Below are 25,120 nucleotides of genomic sequence, written 5' to 3' on the forward strand. Positions count from 1 at the left end.
GTTCTATCAACTGGTTTAGCAAGAATATCTGCAGTAAGCACTCAAAAAATTCAGGAGACAGATCACAAAATGAATGTACCTCAGGGTTTTGTATTACCACAGGAGAAAAATAGTAACTTTAAATTTTGTGTCTGTCTCTCACAAACACACACACACACACACACACACACAAACATATACATATATGCATATGTTTACATGCATAAATACATTATATGTGTTTATGTATTCATGTATCAAATATGTCCATAAAATTGCAAATTATGTTTGCCTAAAACTTCCCATTTTCCACATTATCATGTACTACTTGGTAAATTATATTATACATTAATATTTTCTGTCAATTACATCTCTCAGTATAAGTTATGACAAAAGTATTGAGCTATTACCAGTAACTGAAATTGGAAGAGTAAAAAAAGCACTATGAGACCATGATTTATGAAATGAATTACCCATGGAAAGAAATAACATGTTGTATATACATGCAATGAGCTATAATTTACCTTTAGCAAAGAAAAAAATCCTGCCATATGTGACATGAGCCCAGAAAACATTTTGCTATAAGAAAAAATTTCATCACAGAAGGAAAAACACTGCCCAATTCTACTGATAGGAAGCATCTAAAAATTCCATTTTTATAGAAAATGGAATGGTGATTATCAAGAACTGGTGAGAATTTTACATAGGAAATTGCTATTCAACAGGCCCAATGTTTCATTTATGCAAGTTGATTAAGTTCTAGACATCTCACCTACAATGTTCTGCCTATACTTATCAATATAATATTTTATAAATAAAATTTGCTAAGGAATTAGATATCATATTAAGAGTACTTCTCCTTCTGTAAGAATAATTCAATAAAAAATAAGGAGGAATGCATTCATTGACAAAATGTTGTCTCCAAGGGGAAAATGTCAATTTTATCAAGGTGTTGATAATAGAAAACACATATGAAGAAGGTATTTGGGGGGTAAAGTAGAAAAGGTATAACATAGGTTAATAATGAATTCTCTTCTATATCTATATATTATTTAGGACAATAACCAAGTTCATGTTTGTTGTAATGGAAAGTGATACAACTCGAAATTATTGGGGGTGTCAAATTTTTGAGATGTGACATAAAATTAGAAATTGGAGATAACTCAATTTTGGGAGCCAAGAGATATGTGAATAGTATAGTCACATCCATTAAAAAATAAAATTCTATAATTATCCTCATATATAAAAAAAGAGAACAATGCAATTTGCTGTCAGATTATTATAGCCTCAATAACATTGGATAGTTCTAGATTAAACAGACCAATTACTACTGATATAATTCTTTCATTCCACAAATGATGTAAATCTGAACAGTTTGGTGAATAAAGAAATGTATACTTTCTACTGATTTAATTGGTCAAAAGACAAATATTTGCTGTAAGTCTAAGCGATAGGTTTCTTTTCTAGCAAATGTGAAAAAATGTGTAGAAGTTCCTACATTCCAAAAATCACTAGTGATTTACAGAGTGAAAATGTGCTTATTTGTCCTATTAAAGGTGGGAAGACTATTTCAAAATTATAGCTATGTCAAAAATAGTATTAAATACTTGGTGAGGCCACCCTCCCCCAAGCTTTAAAGATATTTTAGATATTTAGGACTGCAAAAAGATGCTTAGTATAGGACCTAACTCATAGGAGTTCTAGAGTGCAAGGACTGGTGAATTAATCTTTAGTAGACCAAACATTTATTATTAGAATATATTTTATATTTTATTTTACTGGGGTATGAAAGTTCTAAATTGTTGATGTTTTTGACATTTACCTACTGGAGCAACACAATATTAACCATAAGCAGGCAGGGTGACATACTGTGACTCCATTTATATTTCCTTAAACTCAGGAGGCAAACATGCTTAATCTTCTGGTTGGAAAATATTTTCACCTTAAAAATTCTTCTATTTGTTTGTTCTTCTATTGTTACTAGGCCCTATAAAAATTTTCAAAATCCTTGAAAGTAAAAAAGAAAGGTAGAGTAAAAAGTCCAAGTATTTGTGAATGTTTGACAGTGGATATGAATATTTGTTTTTATATAAACAACAAGAGGTATAGTGGGAAAGCAAACAGAGAAAAATTCTTGAGATTAATATCAGAAAAGTATGATGAGAGATGACTTTAGGGATTACATTACCAAAACATATCTCGGAAGATATTTGAGTTTTTGTTTGTTTGTTTTGGTACCAGGGATTGAACCTGGGGGAACTTAATCACCGAGCTATATTCCCAGCCCTTTTTATATTTTATTTAGAGACAGGGTCTTGCTGAAATGCTCCGACCTTGTTAAATTACTGAGGCTGGCTATGAACTCTGGATCCTCCAGCCTCATGCTCCCCAGCAGCTTGAATTACAGGTGTGAGCCACCATGCCCAGTGCGATTTTAACTCCTTTGCGCTCCTGTCTCAGACAAAAATCCTCTGAGGTAACCATGCCTTGGATAACAGAGAGTAGCAAGGTAGAAGAAAAAAGAAAATTTTTTATTTATTATTATTATGATGTTCCCTTCTGAGGGAAACGGTATTCTTCCTTGTGTTCAATATATTAAAATACAGAGACAATTGTCTTAAAGGAGTCTTAGGTAGGTAGACACCCATTCTATGTGATTTCATCAAGGCAGAGACTGGGCTGCTCTGTCAGGACTTGTCATCCCTCATCACTGACACAGGAAGCCTTTCCAGCAATGCCTATTGGTTCATATTCTAGACAGCTGGTAAAACCATAGAGGCCACACCTTATATTATTTTATAATCTGGTCAAGTATGTGAGAGTTCTTTTGTGTTTTCCAGGATGGAGGACAAAGGTACCTAGGAGAGTAGTTTGTGCAGGAATGATAAAGCAAATGCTGAGGTCTTTCTTGTTATTAAGGGTCTTGCCCCTTTTGATTGGAATTCCTAAATTGGAATTAATTTAGGATAGCTCTCTGTTGGTTTTTGCTTTTTTTAATTTGGGAAATATTCAATTATGAGATATTTATTTTAAAATGAACATTCTTAACTATTTTAATTATTTAACAAAGCTTCCATTTTTTCCTCTTTGAAATGCAAATATTAAAACTAAAATTCATTCATCAATAGAAAACTTAGATGTGTTATCAAAAAGATATGAAAGTAATTTCTTCTCCCCCCCTGCCAATTGTTAGGTAATGATACCAGACATGCTGTTTTACTTCTCTGGTGTCTCAGTTATTGTCTCTAAAACAGATTTGTGGAATAATAGAAACATATGTGAACAGATTTTATAAACTGTGAATAAATTACAGAATACATTAAATTACTTAATCTAAAGAAATATTCTCAGATCCTGCCCTGAGGATGAGAATTTTATTTTCTAAAATGTTAATGTGTTGAAAGAACTTTTAACTTGCTCAAAATCATTGAACATTTTAAATGTAGTTAAATTGGAATGAATATTGATATCAGTGAATTGATATTTCTTGTGGTTTTTTTGTTTGTTTGTTTTTACTATCTTAATGTATTTCTTATTAACTCTTTTAGGAACTATTTTCTTACATGAAACTTCCTGGTTTTCTCAATTTTTAGAATAATGTTTTCTTATTCTGATATTTTATGTTGCATGCTGTATTGTTTATATACTTTTTAAAAATGCATGCTATTCTAGAATGCTTTGTAGAGCTGAAAGGAATGTCAGAGTCATTTAGTAGAAACAGTTTTTCACAGCTGGCTAACAGAGGCACACAGAGGCTAAGCAGTTTGTATAAGGTCACTCAACTAGTGCCTGAATCTGCCCACAGTCACTGACTAGTTTAGTGATCCATGGGCTTTTCATGAGATCATTGCTTCAGATAATGACACACTGGTAGAATGTGGTGTCGGATATGTGATAGGCTGATCTTACCTTAAAGGTACTTTCACATTCTTACTCATTTGTAATTCTGGGTTTCCAGCCCCTCACCTGAATTGGGACAGTATATTCATTTGGGGGAGAAGGATCAGTAAGTTTTCTTCGATGAAACAGAGATAATTTCTTTGATATTTCTTAATTTCCATTTTGCTTTTGTCATCTATGCTTAATAAAATCTCTCCAAGGACGAGACACATAGAAAAAGAAAACAAAATTTTTGGAATCAAATCACATAATGTCATTTTGGCATTTCCCAGTGAGTTAAAGGCTGGCTATATATTCACACTCCTCATAACTGTACCATATGATAGAGATTATTTATATTCAGCAAAATTTCTGTGAAATGAGTGTACCTAAATTGGGAAAGTAAATATATTTCTGTATTTCTATATTTATAACAGTTTCTCTTTTCAGAAACCTTATTTCTATGTTCATGAACTACACTTATTTTATGTATTCTAAAATTGTTTTTATGATACAACATCCTTATTAGACTAAAATATATTAGAGGAAGAAATGTGATCTCTTCATTTATTTTCCCATTGACAAAAATAATGTTTTCAATGTAATCAGTGCATTAAAATGACTTCTTGAACTAAAATGCTGATATGTCAAATAATCCCATCTGAGCTGAGCACCTTGCCATCTACATATCTAATTCCCTATCTGAATCCTCATTCTTATGTTTCAAATATATGACAAATGATATATACACTGAATATCATACTACACTGGAAAAATTTCAATATATTTATAACTTCTCACAATATTCAATATCATTTATGAGTCTACTCTTTTGATCAGTTTATTATATTGTCTCATATACTATGATTTAAAAGGTGAGATTTTATTCTCTGCATTGCATTCCATTTCAATCAAGCACTAGATCTTTCACGTGTTTTTAATCATTTGTTCATTAGTTGTTTGTTCATTCTTCAATCACCAAGTATTGAGGCAGGCGATATATCAGAGCAGGCAACAGAGGCTCTGGGCACATTACAGGACATTCACTGTACACTAAATGAGCTGAATTAAAGCAAAGATGACCAAACTCAGATGAAGAGGAGGAAACCTGGTATGAAATGGAGTTTAACTGGTTGGAATGTATTAAGGATTTTACAGCATGCATTTATGACTTTTCTCTTAGTTCTGGACCTATTCAAAGTCCTTATAATACTTCAGGCAAGGATATGTAGATGCTGAATTGAATTTTGTAAAAATCTCTCTGGCTCCCTTTTGAGAATATATTGATCAAAGAATATGTTGCAATATGTGAAAGAAAAAACTTGGAAATGTATTGCTTGTCATGAAATGATGGCAATGTATTTGCACTAGTGGTGGTTGTTGTTTCCAATAGGAAGTGGTTAATTATAAAGTGTTAGAATAAAAGGATACATTGAAAAAAAAATCTTCTTACTTCTTTACTCTTACCTATTTGGGTTGTTTTAAATTTCCACTATTAAAATTTTAAAACTGAACCAACTCTAAATAAGAATTGTTGACTACTTCACTGATTACTTTCTTAGGATAATTTTAATTAATTAATTTTAATTAGGTATATAGGACAGCAGAATGCATTTTGATTCATTGTACACAATTGCAGCACAACTTTTCATTTCAGTGGTTGCACACGATGTAGCATCCCAGCATATGTGCAGTCATACTTGTTCCTAGGGTAAGGATGTCCATCTCATTCTACCATCTATTCTGCCCCCATGACACAAATTGCTGATAAGTGTACTGATATTTTTAAAATGTTTTGACATATTCTGAGTGTTTTCCAGAAAAAGTATGTTACTGTGTATTCCCTTTCACTGACAAAGAAAATATGTCAGATTAGTGAATGTCCATGTTGTCAGACTTCAGTCTTTCCCAAATATATAGATGAATGTTATCATTTTAATATTCATGTTTCCAAGCATTTTATGAATTTTTGTCTTCTTGTATTATATCATTTGATGATATTAACCAAATATCTATCTTCTTTGTGACAAGTTTTCTTTAGAGACTCATCCGTCTTCTGACTTGACACACATTTTTAATATGTTTTAACAACTCCTAATCCAAATCTGCTCTCCACTTTTAAATAAAGTTTAATTTTTAACTATTTTAGTGCTATGTATTATGACATAACTGTCCTTCTTACCATTCCTTTATTTTTCCATAGGACTTATCATCATTTTCAAAACTACATGATTTATAAATTTATACATACCAGTTTTATGTGTCCCTCTCCAACTCCACCAAATTACAATGTCCTAATGGGAAATCATCATTATATATTTTATTCATTGATTCATCTCAAGCATTCAAAACAGCATGAATGTTGATCAACAAATATCTGTTGGGTGTTAATTTTTTTCAAATCTTTTGTTCTGTGATTTATTTTGCTATATGTATCAAAAAGACATTTATTTCCATCTAAAGATCTGACAATTATTTTATGACATTTTAATAGTGGCACAAATCACTATTGTTTCAATTTCATTAAGGTTAGATAATTTTATATATTTATTTATTTTCCTTCTTTGCAAACAAGCTTTGCTTTTTTGTCCATCTAGATAACCCTTAAAAATGCTATTTTCCTCCCATATTATCACAAAGTGTTGTTGTTTGGAAATTTGTAGTTCATGGTATATTTTCAATTTGTTCCATTTGTAAATCTTTAACTCTAGAATTTAATGGAGGATAGTAGAACAATGTCTTTTAGACCATAATTTTATATCCATATTTCCACTATCTTACAATTTTACAAATGATCCTGGGGGAAAATAAATACTTAAACGTTAAAAGTAAATTGACTAAAACTTGAAAACTAAATTTGAAAAATGTATAGACACAAAGGTAATTCTTTACCAGTAGTTTCTTTGCAACATTATGACACAAAATCCTTCAGCTGCTACCCTTTGTTCTTGTAATGAAATACCCCATCAGCAAATCCTACTCTGCCCAAAATCTTTGAGCCTCTAATTTTGTCTCCTGTGACCACCATTCTCTAGACAAAACTCTCTCTTGCATTGTTCCTTTACATATGTCAACCCTTTTGCCTGAGATAATCTGGTCTGTCAGTACTACTTCAAATATCAAACATTCAGAGAAGTTGCCCTTGTTGTTCTGATTTAGATCTTGAATGTCCACCCAAGCCTCATGTGTTGAAGGCTTGGTTCCCAGGTGGGAAATGGTGGAAACTTTAGCAGATAGGGCCTAGTAGGGATGAAGTTAAATCATTTTGGATGTACCTCTGAAGGAAATATGGGAAAGTTGGCCCCAGTATCTGGTCTCTCTCATTCTTTTTTTTTTTTTTTTTCCCTTGCTGCTGTGTGGTGAGCACTTCTGCTCCACCACAAACTCCCCACCATGATATTCTGTTTTTCCACAGTCTCCCAAATAATGGAGCCAACTGGACATGGACTAGAAACCATGAAGCAAAATTAATTTTTCTGCTTTTTTTTCTTACTAAGAATTGAATCCAGAGAGTATTTTACCACTGAGCCACATACCCAGATCATTTTTTATTTTGAGACAGGTCTTCAATGAATTGCTTAGGGTTGCACTAATTTGTAGAGGCTGGCCTTGAAGTTGTGATCTTTCTTCCCCAGCCTACCAAGTCATTGGGATTATAGGTGTGCATTAAATTTCCTCCTTTAAGGTTATTAGCTCAGGTATTGTTTTTTAACGGTGATGGAATCTATCATGCTGGTCATCATGGCAAACATAACCTATTCTGTAACACTGTGGTTACTAACTGATGTATTTTACCCTTTCTACTTGCTATTTTCTTTATCACATGGAACAATCTGACATTATCATACTAATTTATGAAAAGAGATTTCATAAAATTAGTAAATCTTTTAGATTACTAAATGACCCAACAGCTTAGCAGTAGTTGATAATTTACCAATAGTCAGTAGAAAAATTTTCAGATACATTCTTTAATCAGTCAGTGCTAACTTTTGACCACTACTGTGTCTCAGATGTTAATTCCTTTTTTTTTTCTTTCTAAGTGGCTTTCTGTTTCTATTACTAAAGTCATACAGTATATCTCCTATTCAAACTCAGCAAAACAGGGAATCAGAACTGTCAGTCAAAGCTCTCACATCAGTTTCTATCACATCAGTTTCTATCTGATTGTATAATGGAGTCTATGGTAGGGGACCATTAGGTCAAACATTCTCTGTTCCTATGCAAATATGTTCAAATTAAGGAGCAACATATAAAAGCGTTCCCTGATTGACCCATCCAGTGGCTGTGAAGGGAAGAGTTAGCTGTAGGAGAAAAAATCTTTAGGCAGATAACTAAAGCAAAGAAAATCTGCCCCTCCAATAGGAGACAAGTTGGATGCTATATTGAAGGATGACCAGTGAGGAACATAATTTTGCTGAGAGTTTAAGTTTTCTCTCACTACATGTTTGCAAAATACTTTTAGATTTTACTTATGTGAAACCTTACGTTAGTAAATTCGAATTTTCTGTCCTGGCTATTAAGAGTTCTCAGGAGGCTGGACTACAAACTTGTGGTGAACTGCGTGAAATCTAGCTGGATGTCTATTTTTTAAATTTCATGAAAAGTGATTTTCAAAAAGAGGCAATGAAGACATCATTCCCGCTGAGGTCTTCTTTCTTAAGGAGGAAGCATATTGTGACTTAAGTTGAATTTTTCTCCATTGTAAGTGTTAAACTCTACAGAGAATATTTATAAAGTACAGGGGAGGCCAAAAGCTTTTTGAGCAAATATTATTTTCTTTTGTCTTCTTATGGACTAAGAGTGATTTACCCAAGTGGCAATTCAATCATTTACATAGAAGGTACTAGAACGAATATAGAGCCTCACAAATCCCTGTTGGTTTTGTGTATATAAGTGAAGGGTAATAAAGTCACCACTGTAAAAAAAATAACCTCAGACTCTTCTGATAGAACCATGCAGGTAAAATTGCTCCATTGGATATTCAAGAAGAAAAGGAATAAAAAAACTTCCTTATTCAAGTCATTTGTGCAAGAAGAACTTGAGTACACATTAGGAATTTTAGAGACTGATGTGGATTTCTATTTTAAATTACAAAATATTTATCAATTAAAAGGGGAAAAGTTCCTCAAATAAGTTGACATCTATAACTCTATCAAGTTATATGCAAAGAAATATTATTTAAAGCAATAACAGCTGGGCATGGTGACATATGTATATAATCACAGTATCTTGGGAGGCTAAGGCATGATGATCATAAGTTCAAAGCCAGCCTCAGCAATTTAGGGAGGCCCAAAGTAACTTAGGAAACCCTGCCTCAAAACAAAGAAATAAAGGGCTGAGAATGTAGCTCAGTGATTAACAGACCCAGGTTCAATCCCAGTACCAAATAAATAAATAAATAAATAAACAAATAAGTCATAACAAAGTTAGAATAGATAGTAAAAAACACTGGAGATAAACCAACAGATATAAATATCTGTCCTCTATTTTATATAATTAAATCCCAGGTTTGGCAATGTTTTTTTTTTTTCCCCCCATGAACATTTGCTTACTTGGAATTAAAAAGAAGATTACAAATTCTTTCATAAAACTTTGAACTTAGGAAATAATAAATATGAAATACCAAGAATAGCATCCTACACTTAATATATGAAAGTTACAAAGATAGAATGCATGGGATTTGGGAGGTTTATTCACTCAATATAGTTTGCTTTCTATAATTACCAGAATTTACACTTTCAGCTAATATTTGGGTATTTCCAGCAGTATTGACCATGTTTATATATTAATGTAAATGGATTTTGCTCAGTTATTTTAAATTATTCTCCTTTAACTCTAAACTTTTGTTAATAACCAAACTTTATATTTCTAGACTTTGCTGCAATTTTGGCAAATGAATTATTCACACATGCGTGCGGGCACGTGTACATGCACACACACACAACACACACACACACACACACTTCACTGTAGTTAATAACATGTACAAGATTATATTTCTGGCTTAACTTCATTTATTGAAGAATACTCAAAGTGGTCAAATCCTTTCAAAATCAGTTCAGTCATTATTTCAGCAAAGAACACTGACTTAGAAATATGTTCTTAAACTGTCACATTTATGCATACATGCATATGTTAAACTTCAATCAAACACCTTATTTTTTAAAATTTGAACTGAAGTTGGAACTTTATTTTTTTATTTTTTATTTTTTTTTAAAGAGAGAGTGTGAGAGAGAGAGAGAGAGAGAGAGAGAGAGAGAGAGAGAGAGAGAGAATTTTTTTAATATTTATTTTTTAGTTCTCGGCAGACACAACATCTTTGTTGGTATGTGGTGCTGAGGATCGAACCCGGGCCGCACGCATGCCAGGCGAGCGCGCTACCGCTGAGCCACATCTCCAGCCCCTGAAGTTGGAACTTTAAATGTACATATATTATAACTTAATGATTTGGAGTCAATGCATACAGATCTGTTAAATGTTTTTCAATTATAGAATCTGTATAGAGATCCACCATGGAAGACCACTTTTATCAATAACCACCTATACCTTTGTTTTACAAATCATTTTAAATTGTGAAATACAGATAATACATATTTTAAAAGGTACAGCTCAGAGATTTATCATGAAGCAAAAACTCGTATAACTATAATTCCAAACAATAATAGAACATTATCAATCACTAAGTCCCACTCTCATTCCACCTTTAGTTTTTGCCCATTCTTACAAAGACAATGTTTCCTTTTCTTTATTGTTTTATTCTCTTACATTAGTCCATTTGGCCTGCTAAAATCAAAATGGCATAGACTGGTGGCTTATAAAAAACAGAAATTCATTTCTCTCAGCTCCAGAGGATGGAAAAACCAAGATCAAGCTATGGATGGATTTAGTGTCTGGCAAGGTCTACTTCCCCACACACTGCTGACAGGAGCAGCCAGCTCTATGCTGTTTCTTTTATCAGGGCACCAAATCCCATTCAATGAGCCCAATAGCTGAATTATTTATGCAAAGAGATATCTCCTAAAATCCATACCTCAGGCATTAGGATTTAAGCATATGAATTTTTTATGGATGTACACAGCCATATCATAGCTTTTACCAGTGTGTATCCTTGAAAGAGTGTTTAAAAACACTGTTGGGGGGTGTGGGGTTGTGGCTCATTGGTAGAGCACTTGCCTAGCATTTGTGAGGCCCTAGGTTCGATCCTCAGCACCACATATGAATTAAAAAAGTTAAAAATCCATTGGCAACTAAAATATATTTTTAAAATTTACTGTTGGGACCATAATATGTATTGCTTTGTATCACACTTCTTTTGGACAACATTTTTCTAAGATCTACCTACACCATTGTGAATATAGAACTAGATAGCACAAATACTAATCCTTTTTGTTTGTTTGTTTATTATTTTGTTTTCTAGCTTAATCTAGGTAAATAATTATAAACTTTGTTGCTCATTTCAAAGAATTGACTTTTGGTTTTGTTGATTTTCTTTATTGTTGTATAGTTTTCTATTTCATTCATTATTGTATTCCTCCTCCTGTTTGGTTTTCATTTATTTTTCTCTTCATATTTTATATTACCAAGGTGGAAACTTAAATTTTAATATAGATCTTGCAACTTTTCTAATATATTCATTGAAGCCTAAAGCTTTTACTTAAGAAAAACTTTTGTGGCATCTCACGTATCTTAGTAAAATGAATTACAGTAGATGGGGTAGAGAGAGAAGATGTGAGGGAAGGGGAGGGGGATAGTAGAGGATAGGAAAGGTATCAGAATACAACAGTTACTAATAGGGCATTATGTAAAATTGTGGATGTGTAACCGACGTGATTCTGCAATCTGCATTTGGGGTAAAAATTGGGAGTTCATAACCCACTTGAATCTAATGTATGAAATATGATGTGTCAAGAGCTTTGTAATGTTGTGAACAACCAATAAAAAAAAGAAAATAAAATCTGTTACAAAAAAAATAATGCATATCCTATTATTTATTTGTAAGATATATTTAAGTTGTTGTGTAATTTTAAAATATTGAGATTTTTCCTGATTTATTGGTCACTAATCAAATACCCTTCTTAGAAAGAGACTGTAAGAATTTAATTATTTAATGTTCCTTTGAGAAGCTTCCTTATATACTTGGGTATAATTGTAGGTATAATTACATTCTGCAATTGTTGAATAAAATATTCTAGAAATTCTAATTATCAATATAAAATTGTTTGATGGTTCTATTTAAATATTCAATGTATTTTCTGATGTTTCTTGTGAAACATATTTTTGTTTTCTAATTACCAGAACAAAAAATATTACAACCTCTTATTTTCAATGTGAGTTGCAAAACTTCCTTTAATTTGGTCATTTTTTTTTCATGTGTTTAAACACAGACTTTAAATACTTATTTGATAGACTATATATTTTTAAATACATTCTGAAATAAATGTCTCCCAATTTCTTTTCAATTAAATCTATTTTTTCTGATTTTATTGTGGTCAATCTAACAAGTTAATGTTTACTGTTTGCAGTTTTATCTTTTAATACACATTTATTTCCATGTCATTTGTCTTTTATATTGAATTTTTGCTTCATATAAAGAGTTCAAAATCAGAACTTCTTCTAACCGACAGGAACTATCTAGCTTTTGAAGTTTTTATTCAGTTTTAAAACTGTATTTATTGATAATGGTTGAATTTAAAGATGTTATTTGGTATTAACTAATTTATTCTTCTCTACCTTGTTTTCCAAATGTCAGCTTTGTAAAAATTTTACTGTTAGCAATCTGTGTTATCGTCTACATTTCCTTTTTTTTAGCTGTACCTATTTTGTCATTTTTAGTAGTTTCACTGAGAGTTACAATGTGCATCTTTGGGTTAACTCATTCTACCTTCAAATGATATACTATGTCATAAAGAGTGTATCTCAAAAGTATATTACATTTCCTCCCTCTCATAACTTGTTCCTTTACTTTCTTATATTTTATTTTTCAGTATTTTATAATCTTCTATGTTATCTTTATTTTTACTTTGAATTATCAATATTCTTTTATTCTATAACCATCAATATTGTCTTGCATTTACTTTTATGCATACTGTAACCTCTCATGATACTGTCATAAATTTTTATCCAAAACATCCACATTCCTCTAAAGAAATCTTAGAGCTTGATTTATTTTAGCATATAGTGCAGGTCTACTGAAAACAAATTCTCTCACCAGTGTACTGAGAATATTTTTCTTTTGTCTTGATATTTGAAGATTGTTTTCACTTAGGATTTTCAACATATTTTACTTTTTATATTTAATATAAATATACTACCATCTTCTAATAGATCTAATTTAATTATGAGGCTTTCATTGCAAAGAACTTATCAGAAAAATTTTACATTCTCATCAAAACCACAAATACTTTTATAAAGTTGACTTCATAATATGGCATCTAGAAGAAGCATTAGAAAAGTTTTAACAAATAAAGTCATAATTTAAAATCTTCATCCAAAGTATGAAACCTGCATCTCCTACCACTTAATTCCAGTCAAATTCATTGCTATTGGGTGACCTGTATTCATGCAACTGGAAATGAGAACAGAATATCTTTTTTTATTCCCATGTCAAGGTTCTATCACTTAGAATAAAGAAAAACCTTGGAAACAATTCCTCTTAAGATCTTAATATTAACATTTCATTCAATTCTTTCTTCAGTTGTTGATAATAATCTCACTATCATAGGTAGATTTGTTTCCCTGTGCATAATGTCATTGCTTTCAAAATTAGTTTATATTTCTCTTTTTAAGTAGTTTGATACTAACATGCATGTGCTTTTCTTCTTTCAGTAAGTTAATGTTTTTCAATAAATTTCTGAAGTTCTACTTTTTTCCTTTGAAATTTTAAAATATGTTTTCTTTTATGTATCCCCATCAGTGTGAAAATTCCCTTTCAACATTCTTCTTTTTTTTTTTTTTTGGTATTGGCACTTGAACTCGGGGGTACTCAACCAATAAGCCACATCCTCAGCCCTATTTTTTTTAAATTTAGAGACAGGGTCTCACCAAGTTGCTTAGCACCTCGCTTTTGTTGAGGCTGGATTTGAACTTGCAATCCTCCTGCCTTCACTCCTGAGCCGCTGAGATTACTAACATTCTTCTTAATATGGATCTGGGCAGAAATTTTCCTAGCTTTCTTTTCTTTTCTTTTTTTTTAATTTGTCTTTTCTTTTTCTGTCATGATTTAATTAAAAAATCCTTTTCATTTCTTATTTGTATTTTATTATATAAATTTTCAAAAAGGTACAGCCTCACTAACTTATATTCAGATTTACTAATTCATCTTCTGTATTTATTTTTCTCCTAAATCACAATGTTCATTTCAATTATCAATTTTTCATTATTATCACTTAAAATCTTTTCCTTTAAATGTTATTTCAGAAAAGATTTCTTCATTAAGGATTATAAATAACTCAAATTAATATAAAAGATAAACATAAGATGAAATATTTATAGCTATTATTCAAGAGAAATTGAGAAACCATATTTTTAAAACAAATGACTAGTTCCTAAGGAAGTAAATGGAATTATTCCAAACTTAAATCCCAAATTTTCAGTTCTGTGAATATTTCAATAAAATTGAAAAGGTACATTAAATTAGGTGGAAAATCAAAACCCAAATCTTATGTATATTATTACATTAATCAATATTATGTTTTATATAATCAATTATTTTACACAATTATGTAAATATATGATTAAATATACTGTATATTATATAATGATCCAATTATATTTTATATTATGACGTTACTTAATGATATGATCATATTATTATACAGTTGCATATTATATGTTACATTTTTTTATAGATGCTGCACATCTACAACAGTGAGACCAAATGGGTTAAAGAGTGATACTTGCAAAACTTGTAGTAACAGAGAAACAAATCTAAACACCAAGTAACATGGAAGAAAGGATGGTGGTTTTATAACATCTACCATTAAACAAATTATAAATTATTAACAGGATATTATACAAAGCACCTGAGATTAATTGCTGCTAATTGGCTGAAGTCAAAAAACTAAGTGTTAGTTTCATTTGTGGTACTGATGTCTTTTACAAGGTTAATTACTATGTCACTTCTCAGCCCCCAGTTGTTTTTCATATTGTAGCAGTGAACATGTGAACAGATGGACCCGAATAACATCTGGCTTAGGTGAACAGTAAGAGTACAGCTGATGTCCTCGAATGATTCTTTCAGTATGAGTCTCGGGAATACAAAGTAATGAGAGAAACATAGGTGCCAAAAATAAGCAACCTGATGTATAATTATTAGCATGCTGGTCCTTGCCAAATCTCAGAGTGAATGTCATAATCAGCATGCAACAGTGAGATGGTAAAGTTCTTATCAATAAAATCTTTTAAAAATATTTATACTTGATTTTGTCAATTTGTCCTTAGTGTCTTACTTCCTGACCTTACTTTCAAGAATGCCTGTGACAACACATCAAAATAATACCTCCTATTTTATAGAAAGATCACAATTTTTAAAGCATTTATCCTTCTTGATCCTCAGAGCAACACTACAAATTACACGTTTCTACATGAAATCTAATTTAGTAGCCAAGACCCATAAATCTATATCCCTAGGTTATAAAGGTAACAAATGGTAGAACTAGATATGAAACCAGAATTATTTACTTTAACCTATGGCACTCACATTTAGAGCTACCTTATATCATCAGTCACTGCAAAAAGAGTCTCTGGCAATAATAAAAGACTTAGAAATATCAGTGCTGCAATTAGCATATTTTATTTCCTGGTATGTTTTAAGTAACATTAGAATATTTTTCTCGTCAAATGGATACAGATCTAAATAAGTGGATTTCAAGTATGGAGGCCTAAAATTTATTTTATTTTTGTCTCCACTCTTTCAGTAGTCTGATAGTGCACAATAATCTCATTTCCAGTACACAAAATCGTCTCACACAATGCAAGGTGAAAATACACCGCAGAATAGCCCAATACAATCTCACTAGAAAGGAAACATTTGTCACAAATTCTGAGAATGTGATCCTGTTTTAAAATGTATTTGAAGGTTCTCTGCAGTTTGTTGACATGCTGTCTTTTGTTCTTGTGGAAGACCTGCCCCATCTAATCCTGCTCATTATAGAGACACAGGCAACACGTGGTCTATTACAAAGCTAGTTCAGGGGTGAACTCTCCTGGCCGTAATTTCTCTCTGCAAGTTATGTGTTGTCAGTGCTGTCTTGTCAGGAGAAAAACATTGAAAACTGCACATGTAATTAATTATCACTATTGTTATCATGGGGATCCAGCTAAGCATATTCTGCTAGCTTCCTTGTTTCATTTAGGTATATTTCATTGTGCATGTCCTTTCTGAAGAAGCTGCAGAGGCAATTATTATCTTTAGAGTTAATGGTGGGTTTTGTGCCTTTGAACATAAGAAATTGAAGGAGACAAGTTTCTTCAACATGTTTTCTCTCTTTTTTTCCCTAGAAGGTTTTTTAGTCATATCAAATGAAATCATCAATATACAAATATTCATGGGTCTCAGGGAAAAATATTTTATTGGGATAATTTTAATATAAAGAATCTTCAGCAGAATTTTGGCACTATATGTAATGTTTTCTGAAGTGAAATGGAGAATTAACTATATCATTGAAACGTATTTTGGTTCAGATTTACTATCCAATTGAAAAGGAATATATAGTAGTGTGTGAGTTGTTATAGATTATTTTTTACCAACTTTAGTGAGACATAAATCACACACTAAACAATTCATTGATTTAAAACATAAAATTCAGTGAATATTTTAGTGTGTTCACAAAGTTATACTACTGTTACTGCAATCAATTTTTATAGAATTCTAACTTTCCAGAAGAAAACCTAATGACCATTAGCAGTCACTTCTCATTTCTTTTCAATCCCCTACCAACCTAGTCCTAGGAAATCCTGACTCTACTTTTCTCTCCTTAATAGATTTGACTGTTCTGAGCACATTATATAATTGGTATCATAAAATATATGTCCTTCTGTAATTGTCTTCTTTCCCTTTGCATGATAGTTTCAATGTTCATTAGTTTTGTAGGAAACAGAAGAACTTTATTGTTTTTTATGGCTTTAAATATAATAGTCTATTGTCTAAATATATTTCCTTTTGTGTGTTCATTCATGTATTAATGGGTGGTTTTCATTATTTGGCTTTTACACTTACTGCTGCTATAAACATTTGTGTATAAGAGCTTTTGTGAAAATATGTTTTTATTATACTTTGGGACATAATATATATTGACTTAAATATACATAGGCATATATATATGCATATATTCACTGACTCACAAGGTAACAATGTTAATCTTCTGAGGAACTATAAGACCTGTTACCAAAATGTCTATAACATATTAAACTCTCATTAGAAATATATGAGATTCCAACTGTCTCACAACCTGTCAATAGTTATTATGTTTCATTTTACTTAGAGCTATCCAAAGTATATAAAAGTATCACATTTGTTGTATTGAATCAAATTTCCATAATTGCTTATAACTTTGAATATCTTCACTAGTGTTTATTAGCCATTTACATATCTTCATTGGAGAAATGTCTTTATTACTTTTTATCATAGACCTGTGAAGATTCTTACATGTTCTAGATACAAGTTTTTATCTTATACATGATTTTCACGAATGTTATGGCAGTTTGTGGGTTGTACATTTACTTTCTAACGGTGTCTTTTAAATACTGTAGTGGTAAATACATGCTATGATGCATTTGTTCAAATTTGTAGAATTTATAGGAGCACAGTAAACTATTATGCAAACCTTAGACTCTGAGTGATCATAATTATGTGTCCGCTTAGGTCCATCCCTTTTAGCAAATGCACTTCCCTGATGGGAGATATTAATGTGAGGGGATATGCATATGTGGGAACAGAATCGTATCAGACACTTCTGTACCTTCCATTCAATTCTGTTGCAATCCTAAAACTGCTCTGAAATATAAAATTTATTTTACAAAATTTAAAAATCCTTAATTGATAAGAAAATCTAGGCAAATTATGGTGTTGGTGGTAGGAAAAAAAAACAGGAAAGGAATTGGGTTCAACATGAGCATTAAAGCAACTAAACAAATATTTTCACTCTTTTAGTTGATAAACTTAATTCAAATATAACACTGAGCAAAATACAAGTGAGCAGTATTTATCACCCTACCAGATCTCTTTTCAGTATAACATTTTAATCACCTTTAGCTATTAGTATAATATCCCAGACATTCATCCAGGCCTCCAGATTTTGGACTATTCGGACAATTGCCATATTCTAGTTGCCTGACCCCAAACCAGATGCTTAATAAGACACTCAATAAATTGTGTTAAATAGAATAGGATTATATTAATTGGATCAAATTTGTTAGTAAAACAAAAGCCAATGTTTTCCCTGGGGTATTATAAGTGATTTAATTTTTGTGCCTTAATTTCTGCACCAAAGTCTGTTTTTATAATTGTGTCATTTGTGGTATGTGCCTGTGCCTAAGTCCCCTCTTCATTTCTGCATAGGTCTAAGTTACTCTTTAGCTGGAGCTTCCATGCGTGTTATCACCTTTTCTACCAAGGATAAATATTTTACCCCAAGTCCTAATCTTCCATCTGAAGCTGCCTCCCCCCATCATCCTAAGACATTGCCTGCAACCCTATTCCTTACAAAATTCCTTGTGGTAAAAACACTTGTTAATATCTTAAAATTCCTCCTATGGTTACAATATCTTCCAGACTCTGGTTTTCACTTAGATTCCTGTTGAGTGCTCCACTTTTAGGCCTATCTTCTTCTGCACGTCTTCCAATGTACTCATTCAAAAAGTCTACTTCATCTGGTCATTCGTCAGGTCAGAGTCATCTACCAAATCTCCATTAACTCTGTTTGGTCTAAACTCTTTAAAATAGCTTCATTGTCCTCTTAAAAATTCTATCTTCACCTCCCTTTAGACAACTTCTATCATCATATTCCCAGCCATCATAAGGAGCTCAGTAGCTGCACAAGGAAGGAAGGAGAGATCAGGGGAGATCTAGGCAAGCAGGTATCCTGGGCTGCTACTCCAGGACCTATTTTCTGGGATATCAGGCTCTGGGTGGTACTTGAGTGATGCTCTCAGCTTGCCAAGGCAGTCACTATGCATTGCCACTTATATGGAGGGATTCTGTTTTGTCATTGTCACTTACTTCCTCTCATACATTGCAGCTGCAGCAGCCTTTAGCTACCCAGGAGTAACATTGGCAGTGTATGCCTTCAAGTCTAATTCCTTTAAATAGCTTCCATTCTATAGCCTTTCCATGAAATTTTTTTATGATAAATAATGATGATGCCAATAATAAAAATTAACACCTAAAACTTATTGAATATTTACTTCTACTCCAGATGGTATATTTAGCTACACTAATTTTGTCCTTAGAAAGAGCATACTGTTATTCCCTCTGCAGATGTAGAAACTCAAATTCACAGAGGTTGTTACTTTTATAAAGACATACTGTTATTAATGAACATGTCTCTTATTAAAGTCTGGTTGTACCAGGCTATATAAGCTCACTCTGAGTGTTCTACCATTACTCTGCACTGACTTTCTATATATAGGTGCCTTTACAAAGGGACAATGCAAGCAATGTCCTTCAATGACTAAGAAAAGGGCAATAAATCTAAAGCGATGAATGATGGAACACACTAAGAAAACAGCTTGGATAGACGAAAACAGAGTGGAGAGAGGAAGATGGGATGTTTGTTAATGGAAGGAAATTTGCTATTTCAGAATGCACCGATCTCTTAATGGATTGTACTCAGCATTAGGGGAAAAAGAAGAAGCCATGAAAATTTATTATGTCTGTCTATGTCTGTACTATGTGCAATGCACTGCTAGAGAAGTGAGGCATAATAACGATAACGATGACGTTTTACAAAGTACTTTCCAATGCATTATCACATTAAATTTCAATTAAATTAGGTAATACACTCAAAAGTTTTGCTTTGATTTCATATAATGCTGATGAGCCATGTGTCATATGTTAATAACCTGGATAATATTCCAGGCGTTCAGCAGACATAATACCACTGAATCTAAGAGTGAATATTCCTAAAGCCATTTTGAGCTAGAATTTTTCACCTTAAAATCAATTACGTGCATCATGGATGAATAATAAGTAGATTGAGCACATCTCTGACTCTTCAATAAATGTTTAATGTTCAAAATAGTCAGAAGAAGAAGCATGTTCAGAAATTCTAATACACCTTTGGGCCATGAACCATGATCTGTGCTTGTTGGAACTAGTTGTCTTTGTGAATGATAACACTACAGAGCCATGCTCATAAAAAACAAAATGTGCAAAGAAAAGAAAGACTATTCTGGGAGAAAGTAGGCATTTTCCACTCTGTGTAAGCAATTTTAGGCAGCTCATAACGTGATAATTTAATATCTAGAGATATAATTTCTATGTGATAAAAGTCATTTCATTCGTTGTCTGTGTGTAAGAATGACAAAAATACAGATAAAGAGACAGAGACAGAGGGCGAGAGGGATGCTTTTGTATGTGCATGCAACTAGAAAGACAGGCAGTTAAGATTTATTTGGTAAGTGTGAAAGTATTAATATTTTACTGAATAATATGGATTAGAAGTAATAAGTAGAAAAATCATGTAATAGAAATGCAAGTAAATTAAGGTCCATTGGTTCAAATACATAGAATACATATTTCTATTCAAATAAACAACAAATTTATTCATATTCATTGGTAGCTGATATAATCTTGCTATTTTTATTTGAAGCATTCATATTTTTATATTAACGTCATCAGTTTTCATGCCCTAGCAAAATCCTCCATTAAATTGATCCTCCAGACCTTCCATCACAAATTCTCAAGTGTGTGGATAAGTCACCGCTTGGTATTTTGTCATGGTTTTTGTTATTTCACTAAGTTATGCAGCATCTGGCCCAGGTTAAAGGCACACAGTTATTGTACCTTAACAAGTTTTTCAGTATAATTTCATAGTATCTGCTGCATCGGTGGAAATAAACATCTTGCTTCCTTCTAACTCTTTCCCATTTAATAATTTCACTCTCCTCAGTCCTTTGGGGGAGAGGGGGAAGAAAACTTGATTTGTACCTTGTGAGCACAAAGGGAAGGATAAAATGGGTCACCGCTGTAGGAAAATTTACATTTTTATTGTTTTTCTGTGCTAATTTCTCATGTGTTTAGTAATCCTAGGGGATGTATTGAATACTATTAATATGCAATGAATATGTAATGGACATAGTGCTATGTGATATTGTTTAACATTTAAAAATTTCCATTTTCTCCTTGTGCTGACTTCGATCTTTTGCTAAGTAAACTGTATACAGTTGTAACATGTATTTTCCAACTAAGATAAACTGTAGAGAGATTGTGGGCAAAGAAATACCTTCTTGGGCGTGTTAAATGTTCACTGAAAAATGTCACTAATAAGATTGTTCATAGTGGTTCCTATTAAATCATGAGATACTGCACATTGTTATTAAGCATATAAGAACAGGGTTAGCACTACCCTTGCAAGCCAAATCTGATCCATTGTCTATTTTTATAAATAAGAATGTTTATTTTACTTTATTTATTTTTTGTTTTGTTATGTTTTGTTTTGTAATGCAACCATGCACATTCTTTATTGTATTGCCTATGGATGTTTTCTGCTCCAATGGCAAAGTGCAGTAGTTGTTACAGAGAGACCATATGGCCCCAAGGCCCAAGACATTTTCTCTGGTACTTCACAAACATCCATGTAAATCAATATACATGTACATCTGTTTTCAAGTACAAATAATTTTGAATAAAAGGATTAATCTCAGACATCTAGTGTGTACCTACTATGTACAAGGCACAATTAGATTAAATTTATTTTAATTTTATTAAAAATTAAATTAGATTATATTCATTAATCACTTTCAGTCCTCATCTTATGAAATAGACACTTTTATTATCTTTTTTTATAGAAGAAACTGATGGACAGAAAACTTGAGTGCCGAAGTTCACCACAGTTAGTAAAAATACAGCTAGGATTTGAATAGAAATAATCTGATTTTAGATAGAATCGTGTATTTGTATATTTTATATTCAACTTGAGTATTTAAAAACAAGTGAGTGTTTGGAATGGCAATATAGAATATTGAATGTACATTCACTATAGAAAAATCCAATAATTTTATGCTGACATTTATGAAGAATCTTTCCTTGGGAGGAAAGAAAAATTGATTTAAGAGATTTTACCATATTTTTAACTGTTTGATCTTAAATTCTTAAATTAAGAATCTCTGAAATAATGCCTTAAAATATAAAAATAAAACATACTTCCTAAGAACTAGTTAATGTCAAGAATAAATAATTGGAGGGGAAGACTATCACCTAAAGTACTAAAATGAACAGAATTCCTCCAAAATATTAGTGTTGCAGCCTGAATTCTGAACATAATCTACTTCAATGTGCTCAGGATGCTGAGAGTCCCTAACAAAATATTTACATGCTTAGTCCTGACAGAAAGTGGTATCACTGAAAAAATGACAATGGCAGCATATAAGTTCTACACCCGTAATTAATGTTTTAAAATATTCCCTTTTGGTTCCTTATCTGGGTTGGCAATGTCTACTAATGGCATGGCTATAGGCTTTTTTTCTTTTGCAACATCTTCAGCAAATGACTATCTCTTCAAAAGTTTCTACAGGCCATTTTCCGATTTTCATGTCTGCCACACACACACCCAAAGAAAGGTAGAAAGAAAGAAAAAGAAAAGAAAGAAAGAAACAGACTCTAAAATTAGCTCTCAGAAGATCAGCATGCTATTTTACTTTTGTTGGTGTTTCCTTTGATTCTTTTCTGAAAAACAAAAACATATACCCTCATGATGAATATGAACGTTATTAACATAATAGTAAATTTAGGATATTAAACATAAGGTAGCAGAAATAAAAGGAAAAGAAGGAGGTAAAGAAAATAACAATTGTTTGACTGGATTTAAGATTGAACATGAAGAAAGGAATAATTTTTGAAAGCTTTAAAATAGAGAATGAGTCCTGAAGTTGTTTACAGATGCAGTGAAAATTAGAAATAGTACTTTTTTTTTTTGATGACTCAATATCAAACTTTAAATATTCTACTTTTTACTTGGGCAGAGAGGGTGACATCATTTAACATCTCTTAATCACGATTTTTTACTTATACACCAAACAAAAACCATGCCTATTGTGTGAAAATCCCAATGCTATCTTAGGATCAATTGCAAAATGGGAAAATAGGAAAGAATGATTCAATACATGTAAATAATTTAGGGGGTTTTCTTTGGTATTTTTATGTAGAAAATGAAAACTGAACAGAAATCTTATAAAAGTAAATTTGATAATGAAATTAGCAAAAGCAATTATTCCCAGTAATGCTTTTTTGGATATGTGGAAAAACTTAGGTGAGGATCTTGAATGGACCAGGATAAGATATGGAGCCTGTCAGGAGGGAGCTAAAGCCATCTTGCTAACAATGGGTTAACAGAGTTCAAAAAACAGTCATCTATGATGAAGCAGCCATGATCCACTCTGAATCAGAGATGGGGTTAACTTTAGAGTAGGCTAAAACCCTTAGATTATAGGGAAAGGGTATGCATAGAGACAAAATACCTGCATTCAATGTATTCTCATCGTAAATCTGTTAAGGAGTAGAAAGTAATAGAAGTAGATTCTTCTGAAATACCTCTTCCATTAGAGATTCAAACTGCCATTTATAGAGATATGAAATCTCCATGGAGCTATACTGTTTTATCTGTGAAGGAGTAGCCTCTCTCTCAATTTCTCTCTCTTTTTCACACACACACACACACACACACACACACACACACACACACTGCAATAAACAACCTACAGTTGTTCCACTCAATATAGATTGGAAAGTAAATCCATTAGGGACAAAGTCCACAGTGTAATTAAAACTAACATTTTTTTTTTTCCAATTTGTTTCCAGGCCACTGGCTTCTTGGAAAAGGACTCTTACTAACCTAATATTTTCTCATTTTTAATTTCTTCAGTGACTTTAATTACCTTCTCTCTGGCCTATAAAATTATTATTTCATTTCAAAAGAAAAACAAGAGAAATGAGCTTGTTTGCTTAAGGCCTTCACCAAGACTTTGCAGCTGGAGCAATCTCTAACGAGAATATCACTAGTCATTAAAGCAAACCTGGAACTGCCTCTTCTTAGTTCCACACATTTTAGCCCCACCCTCTTCTGCAACTCTAAAATTAACTCCTGTTTGATATTTTAATGTGTATCTCTTGTTTCTTTTTACCTCTTTATTTATGATAGAACTTTTGAAGTTGTATTCAAGTATGTTGTGTGCCCGGCTACATCTCTATTAAGATGGATGTTTTCTTTGTTCCAGAAAAAAAAAAAAAAGAAGAAGATGACTTTTTCATTGTTCTCTTTGTAAATCATTAATCACAAGCATTGTACAGCCAGATTATGATTTCATTAAAAATGAAAAAAAATGAAATTCTCATTTGTTTTTCTCGGCTTTAAGGCTTTACAAAATGATCTTGAAATTATTAAATGGTAATAATAATTACAATACTAGTTTTTTTTTTTTTAATTTTGCCTTTATAGTATTTTTGTTTTTGCCATGCTGTGGATTGAACCCAGGGTCTTACACATGGTAGGAAAGCACTGAGTTACATCCCCAGCCCTTTCTTTTTCTTCTTTTCTTAAAATTTTTCTTTAAAATTTCATTTTGAGATAGGGTTGCCCAGGCTGGCCTTGAACTTGAGATCCTCCTGCCTTTGCTTTCTGAGTAGCTGAATTAGTTGTACACCACCACCCTGGCTCATTATAATGTTTTTACTTCTTAAAAGGTATTACTTTCTAATAAAACTTCATTAATCTATAGTCATTTCTCCAAAGTCTCTTTCTGTGTAACTACTATACATATGTTTATATATATTTTGAGGGATATACAATGTGACTTTTTCATATACATATATATTGAGAAATGACTACCAAAACTATGATAATTAACATGTACATCACATCACATAGATAATTTTTCTTTTTTTTAAATGTGGCAACAACACTTAAGATCTACTCTCATAGCAAATTTCAAGTATAAAATACAACATTATTAACTATAATCACAGTAGTCATGTGCATTTTAGTTCCTCAGGACTTAATCATCTTACAATTGAATTGCATCTCTGTATCTTCCCCATTCCGGGACCCTC

Source organism: Urocitellus parryii, chromosome 13, assembly GCF_045843805.1.
Source record: "Urocitellus parryii isolate mUroPar1 chromosome 13, mUroPar1.hap1, whole genome shotgun sequence".
NCBI lineage: Eukaryota > Metazoa > Chordata > Mammalia > Rodentia > Sciuridae > Urocitellus > Urocitellus parryii.